Here is a 16,200-nt window from a genome sequence, read left to right as displayed (position 1 = left end):
CATTGCAGGTGTACAGAAACACAGTGATCTTTGTGTAATGATCTTGTGCCCTGCAAATTTGCTGAATTTGTTTATTATTTGTTTTTTTCTAGTAGTTTGCTTTTGTAGATTCTATGCGATTTTCTATATATAAGATCATGCCACCTGTAATAGATATAGCTTTCCTTCTTTTTTTCCAATTTGGATGCATTTTATTTCTTTCTATTGCTTAATTGCTCTACCTAAATATTGCAGTATAATGTTGAATCATAGAGGTGAAAGTATTACATATATATCTCTTTGACTTGATGTTAATGACTAGAGATCATGAAGGTCATTCATAATGATAAAGTATTGAATTTCTCAGGATGCTCCAACAATGACAGAAAAGAAACAGAAATGGTAACTATTAGGAAAAATTTAAAATTCAAGTCCTATACTCGAGTATTTCAAAATATGTATAATTTGTAAAAAATATATGACATTATCTGTGTAGTTTTACACATGTGTAGAGGTAATACACATGAAAATTATATCATAAAGTTGGGAGAAAAAAGACGTATTGGTTGTAAGGCTTCTACTTTCTACTTTAAATAGTAGACTATTAACTTGAAGTAGATGGTTCAAGATTAGTGTTTAGATCTTAATCTATAGAGCAACCACTCAATCATAATATGTAGAAACACAGTCCAGAAGTCAACAGAAATATTAAATTAAGACATTATAAACTGTTGAAATAATCCAAGGAAATTTAGGAATGTGGGCTCAGATAAACAAAAAATAGAGGAGACAATAAGAAAATAAGGAAAAGTATGGCAGACATATAAAAAACATAATTGTTTATATTGATTTTGAATAGTTTAGAAATGGTAATATTTCTTCCCAAAATATTAGGTGGAATTCACTATTTGGGACTGATGTTTTCATTGTAGGAAAGCTCTTAACTACACACCCAATCTCTTTAATAGATTGGGTTATTCAAGTTGTTTCTTATCTTCTCGAGTGAGCTTTGGCAGTTCATGTCTTTCAAGGAATTTGTCCATTTTATCTAAGATGCTAAAATTATGAGCATAAGGTTGTTCATGAAATTCTTTTATTATCCTTTCATTGTCTTTAGGCTGTAGTGATGTACCTTCTTACATTTTTGATATGATTTGAAGCTTCCTTCTTTTTTCCTGGCTAGAAATTTATCAATTTCATTCATTTTTCTCAAAGTCATCTCTTTTGGATTCATTGACTTCTTATTGTTTTGTTTCAATTTAATTGATTACGCTCTGATGTTCATCACTTCCTTTCTTTTGCTTACTTTGTGTTTCAATGTGTTCTTCATTTTCTAATTTCTTATGGTAGAGGCTGAGGTCATTGACATAAGGCCTTCCTTGTTTTCTCTAAATGCATTTAAATGCTGTAAATCCTTGGGTAGAGTTTTAGTGCAACTCCACTTCAATTCATTTCAAAATATTTTCTAACTTATATCCTGATTTCTTCTTTGCTCAAACAATTACTTAGATATGTGTTATATAATTCCATTGTGATCAGAGAGTATATTTTGAATATACATTGATTTTCATCTTTGAATAACTTGAAGCATATTAAATTTGTTGGGACTTGCTTTGTATTGCAGAATTTAGTCTATCTTGATAAATGCCTTCAATGTCCTTGAGATAAATATGCATTCTGTTGTTTTATAGTGGAATTTTCTATAAAAATTAGTTAAGACAAGTTGATTGATAGTGCTGATCAAATCCCCTATATTTTACTGATAATCTATCAACTTATTTTATCTGTCCAAGGGTGGGGAATTGAAATCTTTAAGCATAATTGTATAGTTATCTCATTCTTCTTGCAGCTATATCATTTTTTTCATAAAGCAATTTGAATCTGTTGTTATATGCACATAAAGTTAAATCTACCTTCCAGTGAATGGAGCAATAAAATGAATGAATTACTGGCATATGCAACATTTGAATGAGCTTCAAAAACTTATAATGATGTGAAAAACAACTAAAAATACAGTACATGCAGTATGCTTCCATTATATAAAATTTAAAAAAAGAGGAAAACTAACTGATAATGGTAGAAATCAGATCAATAGCAATTTGAGAATGAATAGGGCCAGGGAAGATTTTAGGAAAGAACTATATCAAAATTCATGAAGAAACTTTAAGTGGTGCTGCATGTGTTCATTACCCTCATGGAGGTGGTGGATTCACAGTTGTAGACATGTTAAAACTTATAAAACTGGGGCGGGCCATGGTGGCTCAGAAGGCAAGAGTGCTTGCCTGCCATGCCAGAGGACCCGGGTTCAATTCCCGGTGCCTGCCCATGTAAAAACAAACAAACAAACAAAAAACTCATTAAACTGTATAAATGAAATATGTACAAAATGTTGCATGCCAATTATATGTCAGTAACACCGATAAGAATGTAAAAGGTGGGAAAACACCACTGAAAAGGCAAAGATTGTTAAATTGCATTAAATAAAAGACTAAATGTAGGCAGTTTATAAGAGCTCTACTTTAAATATAAAGGCATAGATTTGAAAATGGCAAAGAACAGGAATGTATTTACTATTCGAATCATACTAATGAGAAAGTAGCTGTATTAATATAAGACACAGTAGACTTTATGACAAAAAATATTACCAGGGATAAGAGAGAACATTACATAGGATAAAAGGATCAATTCACTATAATTTATCAATCCTAACTGTCTGTGTACCTACCACATGAAACAAAACCTAATAAAACTAAAGGAAGAATAGATAAATCTATGATGATATTGAAGGACCTGAAGAAATGTCTATGAGTAATACAAGAAGTTGTCAGGAAATCAGCAGGGAAATAGAAAAATTTCACAATGCTATCAATCAACTTGATCTAATCGATTCTTAGAGATCACTATACTCCAAAATGGCAAACTTTGCATTCTGTTCAGGTTTATATGGAATATTCACTAGGATAGACCATATTCTGTATCAGAAAACAAACCCTGATTAGTGTTGATAGTGAAAACCAAATGTCACTTGTCTGCTTATAATTGATTTTACCAATGTTTTTAGTGGGTCAGGGCAGGAGTTGGAAGGAGCATCTGTGGGCCAAGTTAAAAATGTTTTTTAGCTCTTTCAAGTCCATCTTCATTGTTCATTCAGAGAAAGTGCCTGCTTTTATATTATTTTCTAGAAAATTGTAAAAAATCTGTCCTTAGGATGTGATGAAAAGAGTTTGTGACAGAACATCAAATAGCATCATTTTCTAAGCTTTTAAGTAGCTTAATTACAGTGTTGAAAATATTTTCATTACCAGAAGACTACTTCTTGATTGATGTGTGCCTGCTTATGGATCTGATATTTTATAAATAGTGCCAAGAAATGGCTGGCTTGGGTCATCTATTTTGGTACCTTTGCAGATTTGAGAGCAGAGTGAGAGGGACTTATTTGGGTTCTAAACATCACCTGTAAAAGCAAGATTGTAAATTTCAGCAAGCTTGTTCATAGCAGGTTTCAACCAGTGGTGTACTGGAACTGTTTCTCATTGCCTCATGAGAGCTAAATGTCAAATATTCTGGAATTCAGCTAGCAAGTTGTTATACACTGTCAGTATGAAAAATTAAATTTTATACACTTACAATTAAAGAGATTATATAAAGCCAAAGTAACAAATACAGGCATACCTCATTTTATTGAATATCACTTTATTGCACTTTGCAGAAATTATATTTTTTACAAATTGAAGGTTTGTGGCAACCCTGCATCGAGCAAGTTATTCTACCCCATTTTCCCAACAGCATGGGCTCCCTTAGCTTCTTTATGTCACATTTTGGTAATGCTCACAATATTTCAAATTTTTCATTGTTATTATTCCTGTTATGGTAATTTGTGGCCAGTGATCTTAGATGTTACTGTTGTAATTGCTTTGAGGTACCATGAACTGTGCCAATATAAAATGGCAAGCTTGATCTATAAATGATTTGTATGTTTTGACTGCTCCACCAACAGGCTCTTCTCATATCTTTCTGCTCCTAGGGTCTCTCTATTCCTTGAGACACCATATTATTGAATTTAGTCCAATTAATGATCCTGTGGTGGCCTCTAAGTGTTCAAATGAAAGAATATCACATCTCTCACTTAAATCAAATGTGAGATATGATTAACTTTGGTGAGGAAGGCATGTCGCAAGACAAGATATACTAAAAGATAGGCCTCTTGAGCCAAACAGTCAAATTGTGAAGGTATAGCACAAGTTACAAGTGTTATTACAGTGAACACTTTAATGATGAGAAAGCAAAACACCTTTATGATGATATAGAGAAAATTTTAGTAGAGTTTAGTAGAAGTTTTAATAGAAGATGAAACTAGTCATAACTTTCTCTTAATCAAAAGCCTTATCCAGAGCAAGGATCTAACTCTTTTTGATTCTATGAAGGTTCAGCAAGGTAAGGAAGCATAGAAGAGGAGTTGGAATCTAGCAGAAGTTGATTATGAGATTTAAGGAAAGAAGCCACTTCCATTACTTAAAAGTGCAAGGTGAAGCAGCAAGTGTCGATGTAGAAGCTGCAGCAAGTTATCAAGAAGTTCTAGCTAAGAGATTGATGAAAGTGACTACATTACACAACAAATCACCAATGCCGGCAAAAAAGTCTTAAATTGTAAGAAGATGCCATCTAGGCCTTTCATAGCTAGAGAGGAGAAGTCAATGCCTGGCTTCAAAGCTTTAATGGTATAGGCTGACTCTCTTGTTACAGGTTAGTGCAGTCAGTGACTTTAAATTGAAGTCAATGATCATTTATCATTCCAATAATCCTGAAACCCTTAAGAATTATGCTAAATCTACCCTGCACATGACATGTAAATGGAACAGCAAATCTAGTTGATAGTACATCTGTTTACAATATAGTTTGCTGAATATTTGACACCCACTGTTGTGACCTACAGTACAGAAAAAATAAGATTCATTCCAAAATATTACTGCTCACTGACAATATACTTGGCACTGTTCTAATCCTTGGGTTGCATGATTGAACAAAGTATAGATCCCTGCCTCTAAGAAGTTAATGTTCTAGGGGAGGGAAAAGAGAAAAAATAATAAACCTAATAAATAATGCTATCTAGTATGTTTCAAGATGATAACTGCTATGGATGAAAGAAACCATTGAGTAAGGTGAGGGGGATCTGGTAGGTGAAGTGGACAGATGACAGATCTACTTGAGAAGGTGAGAATTAAAAACTTGATGGAGGAGAAGAGTTAGTTTAGCAGTTATCCAGAATAAAGATACCAGGCAGAGATCAGCAAAGGACCTTTTCTGATTTCTCTTCAGTCATTATTTCCTCTCCAGTCTATTTATACTTATAGATTTATATCATTTTTTTAAAAGTTTGATGAAATTTTACAAGAGTTTGAAAAGGAATTGGAATAAACACTTTTGTTCAACTTTTTCTTAACTATTTATACAACTAAATTTTAAAAAGTAAGGTGACATATTATTTTTATTCCTCATGTGTATCACTGGAAGCCAGTGATCTGATTTCCACTCCTCAGAGATGATGCTCTCTGATCCATAGCACAATCAAGACATCCTTCTTATCTGAAATGTAATTTTCTTGACTCCATATGCATTTATAGTTTCTACCCATTCATTTAAAATAATATTCAACAGTCAGTAGATCCACTCTTGATTATGTGTCTCTCAAACATGTAGAAATTCAATATTTTCACCCTCTTGTTTAATTTTGCACCTAGTATGACCTTAAATTGGTATTTAACTGTTTTCATAAATCCTAGCATATCTCTTATAGGAAGATTGTATATTGTTTGTGGACAGTGCCAGCATCTTCTAATTTTTTATATACTTCACAGTGAGAAACCTGTAATGGTACATCAATTATTAGTGACCGCATGAATCATTAATATCTTACTAATATGTTGATTTATGACTTATTTACTTGTTTCTTCAGGTCTTTGTACAACGTTTTATTCTAAAGAGTTGTTCTTAAAATACAAAGGTCACAAATTCTTTCTTTTGTAGGAACTTATTGTTAAGTTTTAATATGAAGAATTGAGCCAGTAATATTTTTTAAATTGAAAGGGTAATTATGAGGACAATAGAAAAAATGATTTGGAGTTAATCAAAACTAAATATGAAGAAAAGTAAAAATATGGATAATCATAGAACTAATGGGTCATGTTGGAACTTTGCCAGTTGAGACTACTTCTATTAGCTAACCTCCCAATAGCTGGTGAACAAGTAGTAGATAGTTGTTTTTTTTTTTTTTTTTTTTTTTTTGCATGGGCAGACATGAGAAATTGAACCTGGCATAACAGGTGAGAATTATGCCACTGAGCCACCATTGCACCACTCAGTTTTATAAGACTAAAAATGGGGCATTCTGCATCATGTTTGGATAAGGAATCCTTGTTTAGAATTAGAGTTTTACTTTAGTGAGAGGAATATATTTCTTACCTTACTTTGGGAATGGGAAATTACATAAATAAAAGCCTGAACCAAATATTATAGATGAGCCAAAAATCATTAGGTTATGGTAAAATACAGTTAGTTTGTCTATGAAAATTTTTTTTTATTTATTTTAAACTACTAACATATTTAGCCACCTTTCAAAAGCAGAACTCATTTTATCATCACAAGACAACTTTTTAGAGCATTAACAGTCACATAATTTATTTCTGGCAAACATGAGTATATTGCTTATTAAGATCACTCAATCTGAACAATGATCATAATTAAGAATATTTTCATAGTTCACTGATGATAACTAACATTTCCTGAGTTCTTATTATATACTCTTTAACTATCTCCTAGATTACTCACAAAAAACATTGAGTTTGTTCTCATTTTAGAAATTGAGAAACTGAAGTTCAGCAAGGTTAACTAATTTGCCTAGAGTTATGCACCTGGAAATAAATGGTAAAGACAGGATATAGACTCTGGTATCTCTGAGTTCTAATATAACCTGGTACTACCTCATGTACTATAGGCCCTTTTGGAAACGACACCTTGACCTCTGTTACAAGCATTAGAAGTAAATCTACCATGGTTTCTATAAGCGAGTGGAGAAAATAAATCCTATGGTTTTCCACATTATAAAGATAAAATAAATATTAACTTATCTCTCATATTTTAGGTGATTGTTTTCATTTGTACATTAAATAAAGGGACAAGTAATTATTTGTTCAGTATGGACATTAATCATAAAAGAAAGAATAATGAACAAATGAATAAAAAACTGGAAAGATATAAGGTAATATTTATGGATTATATTTTACCAGATGATTTGCTCTTTTTACCTTTTTAGTCTCTTAATCAACATACTAATAGAGCACTTTTTTTTTTTACTTTTAAGTATACTTGAAATGAAAAGGTTAAACAAAACTTCCATAAGATCAAGAGGAAGTTGTGGGATTAAAATTTAAATTTTCTAATCTAAATCTCCACTGTGCACCACAGGCCAAATGAGAGATTTTTATTGTGGTAATGGGAATTTTTTCCCCAAGATTGTTAAAAATATGGATAGAATGAGATATAATAAAGAAGTAGCAGTGGAAATGCACATCATAATAATGTAGACAAAAGAGGAAATAAAAGGCAGAAAAGAAGAGAATGAAGGACAGGAAAAAATGAAGGAAGTCTGCAGAAAATGCAGAAAGGAAGAGACAGAGAAACAGAAATGATATAACTGAATGTTAAAAAACATTGGGAGTTGTAACCAAAAGAAAGGAAGAGTACTATACTAATATCAGACAAAATAGACTTGAAATGTAAGGGCATCATAAGAGACAAAGAAGGACACTAAATATTAATAAAAGGGACAATTCACAAAGAAGAAATAACAATCAAAAATGTTTATGCTCCCAAGCAGGGAGCTCCTAAAGTACATGAAACAGACATTGGTAAAACTGAAGGGAGTGATACATGTTTCAACAATAGCAGTAGGAGACTTCAATACACCACTCTCCTCTATAGACAGAACAACCAGACAGAAGATCAACAAGGAATTAGATAAGTTAAACAATTTGATAAATGAATTAGATCTAACATATATATATATAGGTCATTACAACCCAAAACACCAGGATATACATTCCTCTTTGGTGCTCATGGAATATTGTCTGGGATAGATCATATGCTTGGGCAGAAAACAGGTGTTTATAATTTAAAAACATTGACAATTTTCAAAGCACTTTCTCTGACCACAATGGAATGAAGCTATGTATCAATAACCACCAAACAATGAGAAATTTCACAAATATATGGAGATTAAGTAGCATACTCCTAAACAACTAGTGGGTCAAAGAAGAAATTGCTGGGAAATCAGTAGCTATCTCAAGTGAATGAAAATGGGCATGTAGTATCAGAGCTTATGAGGCACAACAAATGCTGTGCTGAGAGGGGAATTTATTTCCCTAAATGCCTATATTAAAAAACAAAAAAGAGCAAAAATCAGGGATGTAGGAGTTAAAAGGATGATGTTTAACCTAAAGTTTGCAGACACAAGTCTATGAGGAAATGCAAGCTTGAGCTTTCAGGATCTGAAACTTCAACAGAAGCTGAGATATGCAGATAAAGCACAATGAGGTGTGGAAGAGACTTGCTTAAGGGAAATTAACATCCTAGCCTTAGAAGTATTTACTTCCTGGAACTTGTTTTTGTATTGTATAGCTTTTGCATGCAAATAGCCTTTATCACCTTTCTTGCTAGTATATAACTTTGTACTTGGCTGAAAATAAACTTGTCTGAAAACTGATGTCTCCGGATCCCCTGATCCCTTTCTCTCTCTTGTTTTACTTTAACATTCCTCAGGGTCATAGCTGTGGCCAACACAGGGACTTAGCTGTGCTCACCTGAAGGAAATTGAGAAAAAACAGCAAACTAACCCCAAAGCAAGTAGAAGAAGAGAAGTAACAAAGATTAAAGCAGAGTTAAATGAATGGAGAAGAAAACAACAATAGAAAGAATCACTAAACCCAAAAGTTGGTTCTTTGTGAAAATCAATAAAATTTTTGGGTCACTAATAAGACTGACAGAAAAAAAGAGAGAGGATGCAAATACACAAAATCAGAAATGATAAAGTGTATGTTACCACAGACCATGAACAAAAAAAATAAACAAATAAAATAAATCATAAGACAATACTATGAACCACTTTATACCAAAAAACTAGACAGCTTAGATGAAATGGACAAATTCCTGGTAAAATACAAAGAAGCCACACTGACTCAGGATGAAATAGAAGATCTCAACAAACCAATCACAAGTAAAGAGATTCAGTCATCAAAAATCTTCCTTCAAAGAAAAGCCAAGGGCCAGGTGGCTGTGAACAGGAGAATTTTATCAAACATTTTATAAAGAACTAACACCCATCATGCTCAAACTTTTCCAAAAAGTTAAGGAAAAAGGAACACTACCTAACTCATTTTATGAAGCAATATCAGTTTTTTTTTTGCATGGATAGACACCTGGAATCGAATTCAGGTCTCTGGCATGGCAGGTGAGAGCATTGGCACTGCGTCACCATTGCCCACACTAAACATGTTCTTTTTTTTTTTTTTTGACATGGGCAGGAATCAAACCTGAGTCTCCAGCATGGCAGGCAAGAACTCTACTACTGAGCCACTATTGCCCACATGAAGCAATATAATTTCAATACCAAAGCCAGGTAAAGATGCTATAAGAAAGGAGAACTACATGCAATCTCCCTAATGAACATAGATGCAAGCATTTTCAACAAAATACCAGCAAATCGAATAAAACCAAACATTAAAAGAATTATACACCATGACCAAGTGGGGTTTATACCAGGAATACAGGAATGGTTCAACACAAGAAAATTAATCAATGTGATGTAATACATTAACAAATCAAAAGGGAAAAATCACACGATCATTTCAATTGATGCTGAAAAAAATATATGACAAAATTCAGCACCCTTTCCTGATAAAAACACTTCAAGAGATAGGAGTCAAAGGTAACTTCCTCAGCATGCTAAATGGCATATATGGAAAACCCATATTCAACATCATATTCAATGGAGAGACTGAAAACTTTCCCCCTCAGATCAGGAATGAGACAAAGATGCCCTCTGTCAACACTGTTATTCCACATTGTATTAGAAGTTCTAGCTAGAGCAGTTGGGTAGGACAAAGAAATAAAAGGCATCCAAATTGTAAAGGAAGAAGGAAAATTTCATTATTTGAAGATGACATGATACTTTACTTGGAAAATCCTGGGAAATCTACAACAAAGTTACTTGAGCTGAAAAACAAATTCAGCAAGGTGGCAGGATATAAAATTAATGTGCAAAAATCAGTAATGTCTCTAAACACAAGCAATGACCTAACTGAGGAGTCGGTTAAGGAAAAATATCCATTCGAAATGGCAACTAAAAGAATCCAGTACTTAGGAATGAACTTAACTAGGGACATAAAGGGCTTGTACACAGAAAACTATATAACATTGCTAAAAGAAATGAAGAAGATCTAAGTAGGTGGAAAGAGATTCCCTGCTCATTGATAGGGAGGTTAAGTATAGTTAAGATGTCACTACTACCCAAATTGATCCACAGATTCAACACAGTTCCAGTCAAAATCACAACAACTTATACTTTGAAGTCTAGGAAAAGCTAGTTACCAAGTTCATCTGCCAAGGAAATAGACCTGAATAGCTAAAAGCATACTAAAAAAAGAACAAAGTGGAGGGTTAGCACTCCCTGAATTTAATACTTATTATAAAGCCACAGTGGTCAAAACAGCATAGTACTGGCACAAAGATAGAAGCACTGACCAATGGAAGTGAATCAAGAGTGCAGAAATAGACCACTAAATCTAATGTCAACCGATTTTTTTACAAGACCCCCAAATCCACTGAACTGGAACAAAAGAACCTTCTCAATAAATGGGCATGGGAGAACTGGATATCAATAGTCAAAAGAATGAAAGAAGACTCTTACCGTATACACTATATAAAAATTAACTCAATGTGAAGCAAATATCCAAATATAAGAAATCGCACCATTAAGCTTCTAGAAGAAAATGTGGTGAAACATCTTCAAGACCTAGTAGTAGGAAGTAGCTTCCTACTTTTACACCCAAAGTACAAGCAACAAAAGAAAAAAATAGATAAATGGAAATTCCTCAAAATCAAATACTTCTGCACCTCAGAAGACTTTGTCATAAAGGTGAAGTGGCAACCAACTCAATGGAAGAAAACATTTGGAAATCACACATCAGACAAAAGTTTGATATTCTATATACATAAAGAAATCATACAACTCAGCAACAAAAGAACAAACAAATGAATTACTAAATGAGCCAAAATATGAATAGGCATTTTCCTGAAGAGCAACTACAGATGGTTCAAAAGCACATGAAGAGATACTCATTTTCATTATCTATAAGGGAAATGTAGGTAAAGATTGCAAATAAATACCACCTCACACCTATAAGAATGGCTGCAATTAAACAAATAGGAAACTATAAAAGTTGGAGAGATGTGGAGAAATTGAGACACTTAAACACTGCTGGTGGGAATGTATAATGGTACATCCACTATAGAAGACAGTTTGGTGCTTCTTTAGGGAACTAAATATCGAGTTGCCCTATGATCCAGTAATACCACTACTTGCTATATACCCAAAGGAGTTGAAAGCAATGGCACAAGCAGACATTTGAACACTGATGGTCATAGCAGCATTACTCTTAATCACCAAAAGATGGACTCAATCCAAATGTCCATCAACAGGCAAGTGGATTACCAAAATGTGGTATATTCATCTGATGGAATATTATGCAGCAGTAAGACAAAATGATGTCATGAAGAACATGACAAGATGGATGAGTCTTGAGAACATAATGCTGGGTAAAATAAGCCAGACACAAAATTGTAGATACTGTATGACTCCACTTTTATGACTCCACTTTTATATTGTATCTACAGTATACACATGATTGAATATTGTGCTGCTACAAAAAGAAATATAGGGGACTTAGAGATACATAGAGGCTAGAAATGGGTAAATGGTTGGCTAATGAAGTTGAACTCAAATGTAAGGGAATAGAGAGAAGTGAAGGTGGTTCTCTAGTGTGTCTACAAAGTAATGTTACTATATTGTAGGTGAGCAAGATTGAAAGGGGTTGCATAGACCTATGTATCCCACTGATTAACACTAGAAAATTAAATTCTTGCAAGAACTACTTCAAAGGAATGATTCATGTACAAAGAGTGTTTAAGTCCATGGTACTGGGGGAAAATGCTATTGCATGCTATGGAGAATATTTAACAGGAAAACATCAGCAGTACCATGGCAAGGACAGGGGTAAATAATGAGGGAAGGGACAAGATTTAAGGGGATGTTGTGTTTATTGGTTATCTTTCTCTTGAGAGTGTTCATGGACTGTGGACTTTGCACATTATTCATGTCGTTTAATGAATGCAGGTGGCTGAAGGATGCACTGACTGAGAAGTAAACTGGCAAATGATGGTGTATACACATGATTGAATATTGTGCTGCTACAAAAAGAAATGAAGTCATGAGGCATGCAATGATGTGAATGAACCTGTGGGACATTTGGTGAGATAAAATAAACCAGAAATGAAAGAACCATTATTTTATGGTCTCCTTTAGATAATGCTCATAAGAAAATAGGGGCCTAGATTGTAAACTCTTATAAGCAGACATATTTAGTCTTGAGTGGTAATTTTTATCTCTGGATTTTGAGAGACCATTTTATATATCTACAAATTGATATTTAGAGATAAGAATGAAGTTGATCAGATAAGGATTGCAGTAATTCAGAACATAGGGCTAAAGAAGACATTGTCAATATTTTAGAACTGCACCTGCTCTTTAAGAACAAAGAAAGAAAACTATTTTGTCTGGAATCTAAATTTTCTGTAGCACATACTCTAACTCTACCTGTCTGGACAGCTCATTTGAACAATTGAAACACAGGGAACCCAGAATAAGAATGAGGTCATTTCTTATTATTAAATAAGAAATTACTTAAATCCACTATAGTTTAAATTACTAAATCCACTATAGTTTAAAATAATGCCTGGATACATCTTAGAATATAGTAAGCAGATAATCAAAAAGTATTGGCAAAGTCCCTTGAGGGGTGGGGGAGGAAATGTGGAACTATTCAATTTTACCATCAGGGAATCCCCTGATACTGTGCCAAACATTAGGGACACCCAAATTAATAGGCCAAGTCCTTGATCTTGAGGCTTACTCTGATGGAGCTTATGTAGGTAGTGGAAAAGTTTAGCCTACCTAAAGGTATGCCTAAGAATTACTTCTGGAGGCCCTCTTTTGTTGCTCAGATGTGGCTTCACTTTCTCTAAGCCCAACTCTGTAAGTGAAATCTTTGCCTTATCCCCTACATAATATTTGACATCCAAGGGTAAAAGTCTCCCTAGTAGTGTGGGGGATGACTCCCAGGGATGATTCCAGCCCTGGCACTGTGGGATTAATAATTCCAGCCTGACCAAAAAGGGGAAAAGAAGTGCAATTAGAAAGTATCAGTGGCTGAGAGAGTTTGAATAGAATCAAGAAGCTTTTCAGTTAGACATTGCTACCTATTACAACTTGCTAAACCCCAACCAAAACCATTCCAGAGAATCCTAAAGAACACCTATGGCAATATATAAGATTCTACAAAGGTTCCATGCACTACAGTAACTTTCCAGAAATCTATAACCTCCAGATGGGGTCCCTGGACCAAATAAGTCCTGAAACCTGAGGACTCAGCCTCTCCAGAACATCAGCTAGTTCTACCTCCCTAATCCATATTATTGACAGCCCCTCCCATAATGAAAAAGTTAGAATGGCGATAGCCGAAATACCTCTAAAGAGTGGGATAGAAATATCAAAGTTGATGGTGGATTTATACAGAGAAGGTAGAGTTTAACAAACAAATATGATTTCTGAATCATTAAATTGATATTTCTTTTTGATTCCAGTATCTTAGAGCAGCTAGAAGTAAAAACCTAAAATTGTCTAATGTAACCCATGCCGCACTCTGAGACCTGTTCTGCAAGTAATTGTGCTGTGCATTGAAATTTATTGCTTTTTTGTATATATGTTATTTTTTCAGACTCAAAAAAGAAGAAAAAGTCAATTGTGATGATAAAAAATATATATTTATTCCTTCTAGCTGCTAATATTCCAGAGCAGGTAGAAGGAAAAATCTGAGATGATTATATGGTAGTTCCATGACAAACTGTTCTAGTTTGCTAGCTGCCAGAATGCAATATACCAGAAATGGAATGGCTTTTAAAAAGGGAAATTTAATAAGTTGCTAGTTTACAGTTCTAAGGCCAAGAAAAAGTCCCAATTAAAACAAGTCTATAGAAATGTCCAATTTAAGGCATCCAGGGAAAGACACCTTGGTTCAAGAAGGCCAATGACGTTCAATGTTTCTCTCTCAGCTGGAAGCGCCCATGGCAAACATGGCTGCATCTTCTGGCTTTCAGGTGGCTCTACCAAAAAGTACTCTCTCCAAAATGTTTCCTCTTTTAAAGGTTTCCAGCAAGCAAATATACCTTCAGTGGGTGGAGACACATCTCCTTGGAAATCATCTAATCGAAAGTTACCACCCACAATTGGGTGGGTCACATTTTCATAGAAACAACCAAAATTCTCCCACCCAGCAATATTGACTGAGGATTAAAGGGCATGGCTTTTCTGGGGTCCACCACAGATTCAGACTGGCACACAAACTCTGGGACCTGTCCTTGTTGAAGAGTGCTCTGAAAATTATTGCTTTTTTCTTTTTTTGCTTTGTATATATTTTATATTAAAAATATTAAAATAAAAATAATAAACATGGGGAAATATTGCCTTACATGGCAAAAGAAGCCTGGGTAAGAGATTGGAAAAGATATGTATTTCTGAGGCCTAATGGTGTACAATAATGCAGACTGAAAAGCACATCCTGTCCTCATACACTGGTAAAGCTCTTGACTAAAATACTATACGAGATCACTTCAGGTCATAAAATTGACCACAGTGTATACTGTGCATCATATTTTATGAGCTTATGTCTCTGTGAAATAGTCTTCCAAGTGCTTGTTTTACATCTTTATTCCTCAATGTGTAGATGAGGGGATTGGGGATCATTGGCACTATTGTACAGAAGATGGAGATGAATTTTCTTTGAGTGTGATCATAGGAGCTGTTGGGCTGGATGTAGACAACCATGATGATCCTATAGAAGAGGGTCACCACCATTAGGTTGGATCCACATGTTCTCAGGGCCTTGCACCAAGTATGAACTGAACTGATCCTTAGGACTGCTTTGGATATACATCCACAGGACATCAGTATCAGTGCTAAGGGCAAGAGCAGCAAAACCAATGAAGCAACGCATATCTAGATCACATTGGGATGGATGTTCACACGTGCAAGCTTGATCATGGAGGGCACTTCACAGAAGAAATGATGGATCCACTGGTGTCCACTGCAGGGCAGCCAGAGAGTGATAGTCCCCTGATTATTGTGTTTTCTAGTCCACACATCCATGCAACCCCTGAAAGCGGGTAGCACAGCTATGGGTTTACCACTGCCCCATAATGGAAAGGGGTTTGAAAACAGCAGTGCAGCATTCAAAAGCCATCACTGCTAGGAAAACACACTCAGTGGAGCCCAGTGCCAGGGAGACAGAGTTGGACTGCACAGCCCAAGGATGTGATGGCCTTGGCTTGTCCTCTTAAGTTCCACAGCACCTGGGGACAATGTTGGTGTTTAAACAGTTATCAGCTAAGGAGAGGTGAGTGAGGAGAAAGAACAAGGGTGTTTTGAGCTTGGAATCTGTGGAGGATATCAGAATAATGACTGCATTTTACACATGTGTAAGGAGATAGGATACCAGAACAACCACAAAGAGAATCTTTTCCAGCTGTGGCTGGTCAGCTCACCAGGATAAATTGTCCACTAACACTGCAATTGGTTGTTCCCATAATCTTTTCAGAAAAGGAGAAAAACATTATGAGAATTTGGAGAGAGGGAAAGATGTTGGCAACTCGTCACAGTATCGATTTTAAAAGTAACTTTCTCAAACACTGACACTAAGAGAAATTTAATAAAATTTAATAAAAAAATTCCAGTGACACACAGAATATTTTGGCAAAAGCTGTGACAGATGATGTTAAGGATAAGACTATACAGAGAGGTATATGAAGGCTAATTGTAAAAGTGGTTTCCCTTAGAGT

The 16,200-nt window shown here is 34.6% G+C and overlaps 1 pseudogene; it reads right to left on the bottom strand.

The window, feature by feature from the left end:
• Positions 1-15,019: 15,019 nt before the first annotated feature.
• LOC143682564 (olfactory receptor 2G3-like) lies at positions 15,020-15,948 on the bottom strand (annotated as a pseudogene).
• Positions 15,949-16,200: the final 252 nt, after the last annotated feature.

The sequence above is a fragment of the Tamandua tetradactyla genome, chromosome 5 (genome assembly GCF_023851605.1).
Source record: "Tamandua tetradactyla isolate mTamTet1 chromosome 5, mTamTet1.pri, whole genome shotgun sequence".
In the NCBI taxonomy this organism is placed as follows: domain Eukaryota; kingdom Metazoa; phylum Chordata; class Mammalia; order Pilosa; family Myrmecophagidae; genus Tamandua; species Tamandua tetradactyla.
Note: the sequence above shows the minus strand (reverse complement) of the source record. Positions and strands in the feature narration are given on the sequence as shown.